At 30.7% G+C, this 17,053-nt stretch overlaps 1 pseudogene; it reads left to right on the top strand.

Moving 5' to 3' along the window:
* Positions 1 to 8,723: 8,723 nt before the first annotated feature.
* LOC145073259 (E3 ubiquitin-protein ligase RDUF2 pseudogene) lies at positions 8,724 to 10,377 on the top strand (annotated as a pseudogene).
* Positions 10,378 to 17,053: the final 6,676 nt, after the last annotated feature.

Genomic DNA, 17,053 nt, shown 5'->3' with positions numbered 1-17,053 from the left:
AACCTGCGCGGTACAAGAAGAGGTCGCCACCCTTTTGTCACGACTATAAATAGGTAAGCTAAACCATCTTCACACGGTACGTAACACTCAATATAGTAAACAATTCAATAAATTCTTTTACTTCCCATAATACCTCAAAGTCTTTACTGACTTTATCATCGGAGCATGACCCAGGATCCCTCCTAGTCATCAGCTTACGAATTGTTTGTGTTTCCAGGTCAATTGGCAGTCGAGAGTTACACATCTAGCTTAGCTTAACCAATGGAAGACGGACTCGGTGGCGTATCACTTAGGTTGGATGGAGTTGTAGCATTTCTAGCACCTTGTCACATCTGTTTTTTGATTGTCATGTCATTTTTTTGTCCCACAATGCTAACACATTTTTTTTAGCATTTTATAGAGAGTGGTAACACCCTAGCACCCCTTGTTTTTTTTTTTTTCATTTTCTTTTTGTGGTCAAAAGATGCAACAACCAATCAAATCAAAGCTTCTCCTCTCTCTTTCTCTCCTCTCGTTAACCGGCTAGCGAATGGGTTTTAGAGAACCCCCTAGCATGTTTCACCCCAACCCTCCAAGTCGTTGTTGGCCCCAACTCAGTCACAGATCTCCCTCTCTTCTCTATTGCCCCTTTCCTATAACTCCAACATTGATGCCATGACACTCACCACCCCACCTCCATGTTTTGAGACCACCAAAAAAACCTTGTCAAGCTCAAGATCATGCCTTCTTGTGCGGGTATACCACATTAAAGCTCATGTTCTTGCTACATTGGAACCATCAAATATACTCTTGCTCTCATGTCCCCTGCCCTCACCTGATTTATGGTCTTCCCACAACATCACCGTTGGTGTTTCACTTCTCACATGCGACATCCATCTCACCTCCTTTTGAGTATTAAATTTGTTTTGATCTTTTTAGGTTTGGATTTTGATTCGAAAATTATCCTTTTGATTTTAATTTAAAATTTTTAGACATGGAAACAAAATAACGTAATTCGATTTTTATGTGTTGATTTTGCTTTCCATTTTTCATTATATATAGAAATATGAACAATTGTGGGTGGTGGGTTGGCTAGAGACTGATTGTACCTATTGTGACGATGGTATATTGTGATGGTATCTATTGTAACGATGATATATTGTGGTGATAGAAGCATAGAGTGGGGCCTATTAATTAATTAATAATGATAATTATTCTAAAAAAAGATAATATAAAGGGGGTTGGTCAATTCATATGTATTTACCAGAATTGTGTAGACCGAAACTGTGATAAGGACCAAAACTAAAAGATTTACCAACCATATCGATTAGTAGTATCAAAATTACAAAACTATGACTAAACCTATATATATATATATATATATATATATATATATATATATATATATATATATATATAGATTAGTAGTATCAAAATTACAAAACTATGACTAAACCTATATATATATATATATATATATATATATATATATATATATATATATATATATATATATATATATATATATAGGTAAAGGTTCAAATGAGAACCACAAAAGATTAAGAACCCTAAGAACCACTATTATTAAGGCTATTTTTCTTATTTCATAATACCTGATGCATTACTCTCGTTTTACAAAAACAAAAGGAATTATCTCATCTATTTCAACCACCTGTAATAAATACCACGACCACCACTGCCGACGACCCAGTTCCGCCACCATGGCTGCTCCACCACCGCCACGGCGCCCACTGCCGCCACCATCATCAACGCCAACTCCACCTCCTCTACCTCCCTTCCTCTCTGCAGCTTCCGATTACCTGCGAGAAACATACATCTGTCGCACAAACTTCAGATCTGGAAGCGCCACTTTCAGATCTAGATATGTTGTCACTGCCTCTTCTCGTTCATTACTCTGATTCTCCATTAACGACCTCAATCTACCACCAACAACTTGGCCTCCTTCAGTTCCATTCTATCTCTAAATTGCAAAAATGTTTCAGATCTGAGAGAGAGCATTACCAACAACTTGGCCTCCTTTAGTTCCATTCTATCGCTAAATTGCAAAAATGTTTCAGATCTGGAGAGAGAGCATTACCACCGACGTTAAATCACCTCCACTACCTCCAGCGTCAAACAACCACCTTGATCTGACAGAGCACTAGAAAACTTATTTGATATGCTTTGCAGGAACACTAGATCTGATGGAGAATGAGGTTATTTGTTGCCTCCATATGACCGAACACCTCCAGATTTGTTTTTTTAGCCAATCTCCTCTAGATCTGAAGCTAGGAAGCACTCTCAGATTTGGAAACAAGAGTTTTGAAGATGTTTGATGATATGCTCATGAAAAAGGTACATTTTAAGTTGTGAATGATGTAAATGTGTTATTTCATGTTAGATTTGGTGTTTATATGTGTGGTGTATCTGTATTGTATCTGGTGATGGTGTTTACATAAAAAAATTCTGCAAAAAAAAAAGATGCACACTAGGTGCTTGATGAAATGCCTCAATGAAATTAGATAAATTATTGAGTTGTAAATTTAGTTGTGAATGTTACTGGTAAAGTTTTTTTTAGAGTTAAACAATGAATAAATTGTTAGTATAACGTCTCTTTGTATGTTTGTTTAGATCTTCTGTTTTATGGTGATTATGGATATGACGTATATGGTGAAAACAACGTGTTTGATGAAATGCTTCAACGAAATTCGATAAGTTATTAAGCTATGAATATGTGTTTTTTATATATTAATTTGTGAATATATAAGTTATTAAAATGTGATTATATATTTTGTTTATTCACTAAATTGTGAGTTAGTATCTGAAATATTGAATTATGTTGTGAATTAATGTCTCAAATATTGAATTAAACTGTGAATTCTGATATTTTTATATCTTGATCTGATTTTTTTATTCAATAAATTGTATATGTTTTTCTTTTGATGTCTGGTTTTGAAAGATGAGATAATTTATGTATATATTAAATTGTGGATAGTTTGTTTAATACAGTAACATATGAGGTTATACTTGTAAATGAGCTATAAATATATCATATTAAACTGTGTATTTTGTGTATTAAGTTGTAAATTTTATTAATGACTTAATATAATAAATTCACAATTTAATACATAGAAATGTCTGCATATATGAACGTATAAATGTAATTTTTAAGTTGATAATATTTATGTGAATAAATAATTTTACGTATTAAACTGTGAATTGACTTATATTAAGTTGTGAATTGATTGTACTATGCTGCGAGTTTGTTATGAATTTTGTGTTTGCTTCTGAAATATAAGAAGAAATAATCAGTATACACATATATGATTTTTTCTAAATTTAAATAGATTATACAAAAACTTAAATTTAGAATATTGTGTAAATTTAACTTTGAGAAAAAACACTAACCTTCATATATGAAAATATAAATGTATGTTTTAAGTTAAGAATATGACATTTCATCGTATTAAATTGTTAATTTAATATATTAAGCTGTGAACTTTTTGTATTAAATGGTAATTGATTATATTAACTTGTGAACTGATATCTGAAAGTGTAAATATAAGTTTTAAGTTAAAAATATTACATTTCAGTGTATCAAATTGTTAATTTACTATATTGATCTGTGAATTTTATGTATTAAACGGTAATTGATTATGTTAACTTGTGAACTGACTGCAACTTACTGTGATTTTTTTTATATATAAATTTTGTGTTAACATATAAATGATTTATGAATGAACTTTTGTATTAATGTTAGAATACATTTATTTTTTGTGTTGTATAAGTACGTAAGAATGCATTAGTTTTTTAAATTTTTTTGTATTAAATTCAATATGAGTGAATTAATAGGTTTATTAAATTATGAATGTAGTATTTACCCTCTCATTGCATTACTTTATATGCAGATCTGATTTTCAAGAAAAGATGGTTGCAATGTTGGCATAGGTGGTTGGTGGCAGCGTGTGCTGCTGGTGGTAGTGGTAGAGTTTGGGTTTTACTTCTTTAAATTTGTTAATTGGTATAAAATAAATTGTATTAAGTTGTGAATTTTGTCTATTAAACTGTAAATGGAATGTATAAATTTGCATTTTACATAAATTTTGGGTTAAAAATATAAAATGATTGTATGAATGAAAATATTAGACTAAAAAAATACAATTTTGCCCTTATCTTAACAAACAAACCAAAATTAAGATTTTAACATACTTAGTAATATTCACAATACATATTACTTATTAAATGTTGGTTCTTAGGGTTCTTAATCTTTTGTGGTTCTCATTTGAACCACTCCATATATATATATATATATATATATATATATATATATATATATATATATATATATATATATATATATATATATATAATTCTATTATAATTCTAATACTAACCGATTTTATTCTTACATCTATTGTGTGTTCGTAAGCATAATTCTGGACCAATAGATGGATAAAATCAATGGTCATGATCTGAGTGTCTATGATATTACAATACGGTAACATCTACCATATAACCACACAAATTTCAGCAGAAAGGTGTTTTGGTCAATTAACCTACATTAAAAAGTTGAAATTTCCAGATTTTAAGAGATAATTAATTCCTTTTTTAAATCTGAATTTTTTAAATTAATTCAAATTTAATTCTATTATAATTCTAATACTAACCGTTTTTATTCTGTCAGAATGACATAGAGTCAAATATAAACTAGTAATATATTCTCGATTTTATTCATGCAGAATATGGTTCATTCAATATATTTTTTATAATTAACATACTTATAGAATTATACAACATATTATCAAGAATAACATTTTTTAAGGAATACAGATTTTATTTTTAAGAATCACTAATTACATTAATTCGTAGAGAATAAGACTAAACAATTATTACATTCATTCTAAAAAAAATGATTAATAATGGTTTAAGAATTACATTTCTTAGAGATTAAAACTAGGAATGGTTAAAAAATAAAAATTAAAACATCAAAATCTAACAAAAGCACTTTATACATTCTGACAGAATACATTTTGTTAGAATACTCTTGTTCTCCATGTTTTTTTTCTACATCAATGGCAACCTCTTCAAAATCTATATCCACAAAGAAAACATAATCAACTTTAAAATATTAAAACTTTTAGTATATTCTAAAATAATAAAACTATCAATTCTAATAGAATGTATTAGACATTAAAGACTTTTAATTTATTCTAGCAGATTACCAGTTAAACAAATATACTTGTTGTTCACATACATTCTTAAAGGCATTCTGCCATAATGAATTTATGCAGTCTATGCTTTAGAATGTTTATACATAAAACACATTCTGCTAGATTACACTATCATTCGCCATGATTACTTTCTTTTCGATATCATAACACAAAACCCTGTTCATTCTATGAGAATGTAAATATAAAATAAGAATGTGTTTCTAGAAATTCTGACAGAATGCATACCACATGGTTAGATTCTTTGATTTTTTTAGCATTTCAACAAACACTTGTTAGCTATTACCATAAAACAAAGCCAACTGGTAATCACTGATCTGTTAATCATAAAAATTATGAGAATGAACTTGTCCATTCTGTGAGAATATAAGTATTACATAAAACATGTGTTGTTGATATCATATTCTATCAGAATAGTATTACACGAGAAAAAAACACTAAAAAACACTTAAGAAACACTAAAAAAATTATCAAATTTGGCTATAGATTAGAGTAAGGAATTTATTTAGTAGGAAGATAATATATATAACTGAAATAAGCATGAATTAGGCAAATATTAGAACAAAATAATGGTAAAACAAATGTAATTTACTTACACATCCGACGAATACAACATAATTTCAAGATTTCCATCAGTAACATTTGCAATCAGGTTTCCCCTACTTTATCACCATGTAGGACAAGGAGTAAGTGGAAAGAAAAGACTCAACTTTGGTAGCTTGTAGCTACAAGAATATCAAGAAGCCCCAAATGACAAGGAATATATAGTTAATGGGTATCTCTCTCCCACACAGGAAACTATGAAACTGAATATGATCAAAAAGTTTGAAATTAGTCTAAAATATGGAATAAAATACATATAAAGAACCAAAGAACATAATTTTTTGTGTATTTTGTTTTTCACCTAGGTTGCAGCTGAAACAGAATGAAAATCCATGTTAGGAGTGCAGCCAATGGTGATCTTTGAGCGTTTATCTGCATTATTAATGAACCATTGATTCAAAATATTTGGGAATTAAGTGCAACAATGTAGATATCTAGTGATAAACTTCACTTCAAATCTTGAAACATAATATCTGTAGTGACCAAGCGTATTGACACATGAAATCAAACATGATCTTTTCAATACCGAGACTTGTAAAAAAAATACTTACGTGAATGAAAAATCTCCAAAAAGCCGAGACTTGGAAATCGAGAATGGTAGGCAAGAACGGAATGCAAACCATCATCTTCAACCCACTAATAACAATATTTTGATAATGAGTGGCAAGAGAGAATGTGGAGGCGGTAATGGTATTGATCGATGGTGATGCAACCTTTGATGGGAAGAGAATCGACTGCTGACAAAGAATTCCAACACCGACGTCCTCTCTTTTTCAACTGCAGGAGGGGTAATTCACTAAGCCTTCGAGCTTACATTTATTGATTTTGTTTCAGGTACTTCAAGTGACCATGGCAAGGCGAAGGCGTGACGTACACATCCTCTCATTTTATGATTTGGGATTTATGGGAACTCTGATATGAAATAATTTTGAAAACAATTTGTGAACTATGTTGATGTTTGAATAGTTTTTATTTATCTGGATTTGTTTTGAAAAGTTTAAAATGTTTGGTAAATGTTCGGAAGCTTGTTATGAAGAGAAGCTAAGGCACAAACATAATCATAACCCATACCATATATGCCGCTATCCCATAAGATATGGTCTTGCAATACCCAAGATTGGGCCATTAAGGCAACACAAGCATATGAGGTAGCCTATACTAAAGAGTATAAACCCAAACCACCAACGAAATAGCCTCACACTACACAACTCCACGCTCATCTGTAGGGAGGTTCAAACTCTTGATATGAGAAATCATACGACAAATCCCCTTACCACCTACTTCACCATTCATGCAACAATGAAACCCCCAAAAAGGGCATGGCCAAGTTCCGCTCGCATATGTATGAGAAGACGCCATAAACACATAAATAAATCTTATTAAAGCCTCAAAGGGAAGGCTCGATATGAGAAGCAAAAATCTAAAGTAAAATGTGACACTCCATTAAAAGGTTGGAGTGCAAAATGAAAAACAACACCAGAAAGAGACTCTACATCTTCTTGAGTCCTAAAATGGCTGCAACACTTGAAAAACTCATTTAGACATTTTATCGAACAGTTGTCGGGCAAAAAAAGAAGTGTTTGATTTGCACCAATGAAGCTGGATAATTTAACCCATGTATAATCTTCAAGCTTGATGATTAAGAAGACAAGAATTTCGAGTTTAAGAGAAGACGATTCTGATTTCTTTTTTCTTTTAAATATACTCAAGGATATAAGTTGAGAAGCAAAATCATGAAACAATAAAAATCAAGAAACCTAAAATATGGCAAAGATTAAGCAAAAAACGACAGGAGAGTACTATGAAATTTATTTTTATTGGAAACGAGGTGAGGAGGAGTGATTATGGGCATGAAACCGTCGAAATGAAAAGTTAAACGCCACCTTCCTTCAAAGCCAAAAAAGTGTATAACTTGATGTCGTAATTTTTTTTTGTAATGGCGGATTCATTGAGACTTTAACAATACGTTAGAACAAAAATAGAGTATAGGAAGCATACATTACAACAAACAAACAAGCAACAAAATGGGAAAATGCAACAAGAAGGCCAACATACATAATTTAGAACTTTTTTTATTTGGTGGAACCAAGTTAACTATATGTCATTTGCTGTCCTTAGATGAGAGTAACTTTTTCTGTTGAACATCAAATCATTGCGGGCTTCAAATTTTGGTAATGATATGACGCTGAGGCGACCAACACTTTTGTTGTGGTTGTGTGGTGAGTATACTCAATAGCTTTATATGTTATATAAGTAGCAAAAACAGCTAAAACCGTTATCATCGGTAACAAAGATATTTTTAAAAATATATTTTTGTTTTTGTTTATGAACAAGTTTTGATGATCATTAAGAAAGAAATGTAGACGACAAATTTTAACAATAATAGACAACAAATATTTTGTAATGTAATATATAAAAATTTGCATCAAATTTGGTGTATTTTAATAAAATTTTATTTATTACACCAATTAGTATATTCGTGTCTTCTTGTAAATTTGCATCAAATTTTCTGCCTTCTGAAAACTTTATTTTTTTATTTTTATGCCAAGTTACTCTAATCTATAGAAGATAATTAGAAATAGATGATTGAAGTATTTATTAGGGACAAAAATAAAGAACATAATTAATTAAATCCACCCCCTCTAGCTCTTCTATTTCAGGACCAACCTAAAGCGGCCCTCCTCCTAAAACATCCAGCTATCATCAAGTCAACATGCATTCCACAGTGCCGTCAATGAACCGTCGATGTAGACCAAAAAAATTAAATAGCTTATCCCCTGAATTCTAAAATATATAAAAATAAATAACAGGATATAAAGTATAACGATATAAACTTATTAAAAACTTAGTTTTATTGATAGATATATAGTTTAAAAAAATTATAAGTATTGAGTGAGTACCTACCATGGAATAGAGAACGCCGTTAAATCATATTCTGTGTATATAAAAAGCAAATTTACCTCGTTTTCATAAAATCAATACAATACACCACACCATCGTCTGTGTGTGCAAGCTTCCGATACCGGAATATTGTTTCCGGCCATTATAGTATTCTCACCGACTCGCCGGATCTTAATTACCTAGTTGAAACCTAGGGGTGAAGGAGCTGATCCTAGTATAATTTATTTCTGAACAACATGCCAACGGCGTCGTATTGGTGTTATCGATGCACACGCTTTGTCAGAGTAGCGGAAGAGGACACGGTTGTGTGTCCTCACTGCGAGGGAGGATTTATTGAAGTTGTGGAGCCCAACGCGCCACCGCGGCGACGTCTTCCAGCCGCTGCGATGTACATGCTACGGAACAGCGATCGATCAGATCTGAGGCTCCGGCGTCGTGGTCGACGTAACAACGGCGACTGGTCTCCTTTCAATCCGGTCGTCGTCCTTCGCAGTGTTGCTGACGTTTCGGCTACCGGTGTGGACGAGAACTCCGGAGGGGGAGAGAGAGGTTTTGAGTTGTATTATGACGATGGAGCAGGTGCCGGTCTACAACCGTTGCCGGCGATGATGTCGGAGTTTCTGATGGGGTCAGGATTTGATCGATTGCTTGAACAGTTATCACAGATCGATATAAACGGATTAAGTCGTTCAGAACAGCCGCCGGCGTCAAAAGCTGCGGTGGAATCGATGCCAACGATCGAGGTATCGAGTTTACACGTCAGCACCGAATCGCACTGCGCAGTTTGCATAGAAGCGTTTGCTCTCGGCGCCGAAGCTCGTGAGATGCCTTGTAAGCACATTTACCACCCCGATTGCATCATCCCATGGCTCTCTATGCGAAACTCCTGTCCCGTCTGCCGCCACGAACTGCCAACAGATACAACGGAGTCAATAGAACGTTCGGAGCCAATCGAGGAAGAATCAGCGGCAGTTGGATTGACGATATGGAGATTACCTGGTGGGGGATTTGCAGTCGGCAGGTTCACCGGCAGCAGAAGAACCGGCAGTGGCGACAGAGAGCTTCCGGTTGTGTACACCGAAGCTGACGGTGGGTTTAGTGACAATTCCGGTTCACCAAGGAGAATTATGTGGGAATCTAGAAGGTATAGGGCGAGAGGACAGGGTGGAATGGGTAGCGTTTTCCGCAACATGTTTTCGTTTTTTGGAAGATTGAGATCGTCTTCAAATTCTTCCGACTCTAATGGAGCATCAATGAACAGAAGTCGTAGTCTTTCAAGTTCAGTTTTCGGCAGAATGACAAGGAGGAGAAGTAGAACTTGGATATTGGAGGAACAAAATGGTATGTCCAGATTGTAGAATTCGATTCAAGAGCTTCGAGATTCAAAACTCAAGTTCCAAACTTCCAGACATACCTATATTGTAAATAATTTTGATTCAAGTATTCTGGTAAGTGAACTTAGAAGAAGCATCCATGAAGCCTACAATTTCATCTTCTGTTTGATCAGGAAAAAGGAACCAATGCCTTGTCCAAACAGTTTCTGGATTTTTGCTAAACAAACACTGGTTTTAATTTTCTTGATATGTAGATTTCTGCAGTTTATGTACTTTTAAGTTCATTTCATTCCATTTCAGAACCAAATTATCCCAATTTTGACTTTTCTTAATTTCTTGTGCTCTAATTTTTGAATTTGACTCAAGAACGATATGGTATCAAATCCAGGCTAAAGAACTTTACACCATATAAAGCTGAATTTTGTCAACAGTTCCTGCTTCATGATATCAAGAAGACAAGAACAAGGTATGAGTTTTACTTTATAAAATACAATATAAAGCATTCGAAAATGGTTATTTAAAGGTTAGTTATATGGATAAGTTTTACTGAAATATCTATATGAAGTATCTTTAAAGCTTGAAAAAACAAAAAAAGACCGAACTAAATAGAATCCAATGACAATTGGTTTTGACAAAAGAAAGTTAATGGCATTAATTCTGTGGGCAAACTTTATGCTTTGTGGAATTGTGGATTGTAAATACATGTGGAGAAAGCTACTTTGGTTAAAAGAAACAAAAGAAGAAAAGAAAACCTGTTACAAATGACTTTGATATATAACTTTAGCTTTTGTTTTAGGTATTTGGTATAGCGGAATATTGGGTTTCTGTTTAGATTCTTGCAGAAAAAGCTCTCTAAACTTTTTGTGGACCATGTGTTGTTCTTCAGTGGGAATAGAAAGTGTATTATTCACATGTGCCATAACTTAATAGTCTTTTTGATATATTGCGTTTTCAAAATTCATAATAATAGTATATAACCTGTTTGAGAAATCTAGATATGTCACTACTAGTATAGTTGTATACAACCAAAGTTAGTGTAAGAATTTGACAAGAGAATATGACAAGGGTTGGTGAATGGTGATTTTTTGGGATATAGATTTTTTTAACTTCTTATGTGGATTGTGGAGTATGATGTAGGCTTTAATTTTTTTTAAACTTCTTTTTTGTAAGTATCAGGATAATGGTACCCCTTTAATGATACAGGTTATATTTTATTTATAATGGATTAAATGGGTATTATTGAAAACTGTAGGTAAAAGAAAAACATGTCAAACGAGTTAATGGTTATCCAAATTTTTTCTTAATGCATTCCATTTTGAAAAAAAGTATATATTCCAAAAAGTAGGTTATTTATTGTATTAATATATTTTTATAATCAAATTTATACATTATCTATTCAAGAAATGGACAAAATAAGTATCATGTCACCCAAACCCCTGTCTCCATTCTAACTTTAAGGGATATTAAAGAAGGATGGTGCTATAAATATTATTCTTAACTAATTTTATCCCCCTAACATCAATATAATCAACCTTTTACATTTGATTTGACATCATTTTTTTTCTTTTTTCTTTTTGTTGTTTTTTCTTTTATTATTATTATTATTATTATAAATTTCGATAACCATATAATATTCGAACAACATTATAAATTCGGACGTCATTATAAAATTTGAACGATTATATAAAATGGAACAAAAGTAAAATTGTTTTCAATCCGTATAACGCACCATGCAAATGTAATAACAAACCAATTAATATATCAGTGATAAATAAAGACAAACTTTGTTTTTGTTCCGTTTTATATAGTCGTTCGAATTTTATTATGTTGTACGAATTTTAAAATTTCATCCAATTTTAAAAACCGATTTAGAAAATATAAAATAAAAAAGAATTAAAAACCGATTTTATATAGTCTTTCGAATTTATAATGCCAACCGATTTATAAAATGTTGTTTGAAATTTATAATAATAATAATAATAATAATAATAATAATAATATTAAAATATATAATAAAAAATAATTAAAAATTGATTTTATATAGCCATTCAAATTTTATAACGTTGTCCGAATTATAAAATTTTGTTTGAAATAATAATAATAATAATAAATTAAAAACAACAAAAAACAAAATAAAAAAAACAATAAAAGACAAAAAATCAAATCAAAGGGGATGAAATTAGAAAAAGAACGAAGATAGTTATAGAAAACCCCATTAACAAAAATATCACTCTTTTGTTTAGAATAATTTTGTTTTAACTAATACCGAAATGATTAAGATAAGACATAATACTATATAATATTTTTCCCCCTCATTTTCACTAAACACTTTTTAAAGTCTTTTTATTCACGTCTCTTAGACTTATTTGGAAATATCCAATTTTCTCAAATGTCATCTTTTCGTTGCATTTTTTTAATAACATTTTTTTGTTAGATTTAAAAAACTAACAAAAATTTCTCAAAATTTTGGAATTGTTTATTAGAGTTTAGAATTGTTCTTAAAATTCCAGAAAAATTATTTATTTAATTAGAGATGGACGCAAGATTTCACAGTAGGGTTGGGAAAGTCAGGGTTGTATGATAGTAGAAAAAATAAAATTTTCGAAAATTTTTCCACTACGGCCAGAAAAATCAATTATTTTTTATTTTGATGTGCAAAATCCAAAGTCCATATCATTAAGTCTGAAATGTATTTTTTTATGAAGAAATATTTTTGAAATGTATTTTTTTTAGAAGAAATATTTTTAGTATGACATAAAGTCGTGAGAAATTACCATTTCGAACAATGATATCATTTTTCTAAAACATAAAAACTTTGTCATTCATGATTATCATTTTTGTTGTCATCTCTAAATTTAATCCGCTATGAATGGTTACTTTAGTCGTCTAACTCACTTATCTCTTACATAGTACTGGACTTATTTGTTGGATGAAAAATTGTTTCTTATTTAGAAAAGGCTGTTTGTTACTAAATTATGGTTCATTTCGTTTATGTTATTAACATTGTTACCTTACCTCCTCTACCATAATTGTGGCCACCATTTGCACAACTTTTAACCATTTGGATTATTGGGTACAAATTCCAAATTAACTTAACCCTACCATACTATTAAGTACAATCGGATAAAGATATGGCCTCACTACAGGTTGTCTTACAAATTACAATAAACGCACACCACACGAATATCAAATCTTACACACTTGACATAGTTTTTAAATTAGTTAAGCAAAATTCGTCACTATTGATAGAGTTTTTAAATTAGTGTCATCATACTGTCATAAAATAATGAATTTAAAATATCTAAATATTATACTTTAAAGACCCCACTAATTATATACCGAAAGATATATTATATTCCCTCCCAAATTAGCAACCATCACCAGCAGAGGAGAGGACAATAAGCCACAGAGTTTTCCAATTGTCGTAATGTGTGTACGTATGTGTCGTGTTGCCAAAGAAACAAAGGCCTTTTACATTTTTTTTTATAATGGCGGGAGACACAATTACAAACAAAACAAACTAGCAAGCAGCTAGCAAAGTACAAAGATGTCACATATTACAAGCGGAAAAAGGAGATTCACTCCAAACAATCTAATGTATACTAGACATTTTACCTTTATGTTTCAACCATGAAAATAAACAAAGCTTAATGTCATCCAACAATCTATTATCAATAATCTTCCTCTTTTTTTTTTTTTTTTTTTTTTTTTTTTAAATGATATCCTTTCTTGCTTTCCAAATAAACCAAAAAAAATCGTGCCAAATAAAATGTCGATTAGTTTTTTTTCTTTTTGACATCTCGAGTAGAAGCACCGGCTACAACATCTAACAAATCTGGAAAAGAGGTTTTTGGATCGAAACCAAAGCTGAAACCGGTTTAAAGCCCATAAAATGGAAGGAAGAACAACACCTCTTTGAGCAAGATTATGAGTAACTAGAATTCTATTTAAGAGGAGTCTCCATATGAAACAATTAATTTTAATCAACAGCCATCTATTCCACTTAAAAGCACATGGTTCAGGAGTATAAATGGTTGAATCGATAATTTCCCTAACCGATTTAACCGTAAAAATTCCGGTTGAGTTTCCGAACCAAATCCAAGTGTCTTCCATATTTGATAGATAATTTTTACCTTCTAAAAGGGACTCTAAAGCAACCATTTGTTGTTGTTCCGCTCCTCTCCTAAGAGTTTTTTTTTTTTTTTTTTTTTTTTTTTTTTTTTTTTTTTTTTTTTCAAGTCCAAGTCGTAGATTGATTATCGAGAGTAATTATCCTATCACAAACCGGACAATTTTTATCCAATTCAACTAGAGGAGACGAGGGAATGTGTGTTTTAGAATGAAATCACCAACCATTTTGTCTTTCCAAAACATGATGCGTTTCACATTGTTGACCTTTCTAAATAAAAAAATTGATAAATTCACCCCCCACTTCTATAATTTCTTCTTCAATCTTCACAAAATTAAGCCACACTCTGGGTATAGATTTTTTGGCCGTTAAACATTTACCGTGCCCATTGTAGTTGTGAATGCACCAAATAACCAGAGACCAAAGACCATTGATGTCCGTTTTTAATTTCCACCACCATTTAGGGAGAAAAGCTAAGTTAAAATTTCTCAAGCAACCGAGACCTCCAAAGCATTTTTGGGACACCACCTTTTGCTATGCAACCCAATTGATCTTCTTGTTGGAAACATCTCCTCCCCATAAGAAAGTCTTCCTCAAACCTTCCAATTTTCCAATAGCTTTTTTTTTCGGAGCTTTAAAGATAGAAAAAAAAATACTATAAAGGTAAACTTCCAAGGACCGATTTTGTAAGAGTCAATTGACATCCAAATGAGAGGTTTTTAGCTTTCCATTTGTTCAATCTAATGTTAAATCTCTCAATAATCGGGTTCCAACTTTTACTAAATTTCATGTTTGCTCCAATAGGAACTCCTGGATAGGTAAATGGAAGAGACCCGCCTTCATAATTAAGAAGACTAGCCATTCGAGAACAATCCAAAATTTCAATTCTGAAACCGAATAACTTGATTTTAAGATAATTAACCTTAAGCCCAGAAGCAAGGTTAAAACATCTAAGAAGATATTTTAGATTGAGGAAGTAAACGACCGACCGTTGGCTGATAAACATAACATCATCGAAATACATCAGATGTGACAAACTAAGGTTGTTATTAGGAAAAATGATACATTGAAAAAGATGTTTTCCATAGCTATGTTCATAACAAAGTGTAAAGGAGATAATGGATTTCCTTGGCGAATTTGTAATGAACCGTGTTTTCTACTTGAGGGCATTCACTAAGTGTATGCTCTGTTACATGATTTAGAACGTATATTCATACTTTTCTTACTCTTTATCTAATAACTTGAGGGGCATTCACTTAGTGCCTCAAGATCCAACAAACTCACATATCTTCATTGTATACTTATAAAACTTGCATTTTTTCTTGAACCACATTCATTTGAAACTCCCATGTATTTTTTCCTTTCACCACATTCATTTGAAACTCCCATGACTTTTCAATTTCTTTTTAATAATTATTATAAGTTGATTAATAAGGTTAAATAAATATCAAACCTAAAGTGTAATCATATATAAACTAAATTTCAATATTAAAAAAATATATTTTCTTCCACTTATAAAGTTTTTTTTAAACTTTTAACATATTATATTTAATTTATTAGGTCTAATATGTTGTATGTAAACCATTATCATTTTAAAGCTACAACTTTTAATCAATTTGTATAAAATACTTAAATTGTTAATTTAAATAGAACCTTACATGATCAACTTAAATATAAAATTTAGTTCAACTTAAACAACCCAAAGAATATTTTGTAAATAGTTAGAAATGATAAAGTGTAATGTCTTTCTAATAATGATTATAAATTGGTTAATAAGGATAAATAAGTATCAAACCTAAAGTGTAATAAAAATAAACTGAATTTCGATATTAAAATAATATTTTTACTTCTACTTATAAAGTTATGTCTTTAACATTTAACATATTATACTTAATTTATTAGATTTAATATGTTGTTGTATGTAAACCATTATCAGTTTAAAGCTACAACTTTTGAACTGGATGGACAAAATACTTAAATTGTTACTTTCAATATAACATTACAGGGTCAACTTCAATATAAATTTCAGTTCCACTTAAAAAAAACTCAAAGAATATTTTGTGAATAGTGAAAAGTGATAAATTGTAGTACTAAATGCAAAAACTAAATTGTAATACCAATTCACTAAAATATTTCCTAAAAATATTTTTATAATCGTTAAAAGTTTTGAAATAAATTGCTTAAAATAACATACAATAACAATAGCTAAAAATAACTCTATATAAATGATTATATTGTTACCTTTAAAATAAAAAAAATTGTGTGATATTTTAAATAATTACACTGATAGAAATTAAAACATTAAGCAAATAAATTTTAAAAATGAATTAACAGTAACAACAACTATAAATAATATTAAACCATATATTATATTTACTTTTATTCATGAGTAACCCGTAGGTAGAGGTCATTCAAAAGATTGAGATTATGCAGCTTTAATATATGTATATATTATCATATAATTCAAAATAATCAATATACTATATCAACTTAGCATATAAATTATTATATCAAATTTAACAACGATATTATTGCTATATTTAAAAAAACATATATTTGTGAAGATTTCAGGTATATAGATGCTTTTGCGCAACGCGCGGGCATTCGCCTAGTTCTCTAATAAATGAAAAGTTTTTTTGCCACTTGTCACACTCTCATTCATTTTGCCACATGTCATTTTGTGGTTATTTTGAATTAATTTTTATTCCATATGTAATTTTGTGGTTTTCCTATTTTATTAAATTTCATATGGTTTTCCTATGCATATCAATTTCATTAATGAACTTTCCTTATAATTTTAAAATTTTAAAATAAAATCTCATTAATTTGCTTTGATTATTTTATCTAAATTTGTTTAAATTTAAAAGAGAAAAAAACAC

Source organism: Lactuca serriola, chromosome 9 (assembly GCF_051521515.1).
Source record: "Lactuca serriola cultivar US96UC23 chromosome 9, Lser_US96UC23_V15, whole genome shotgun sequence".
In the NCBI taxonomy this organism is placed as follows: Eukaryota; Viridiplantae; Streptophyta; class Magnoliopsida; order Asterales; family Asteraceae; genus Lactuca; species Lactuca serriola.
This window is presented reverse-complemented; position numbering and strand designations above follow the sequence as displayed.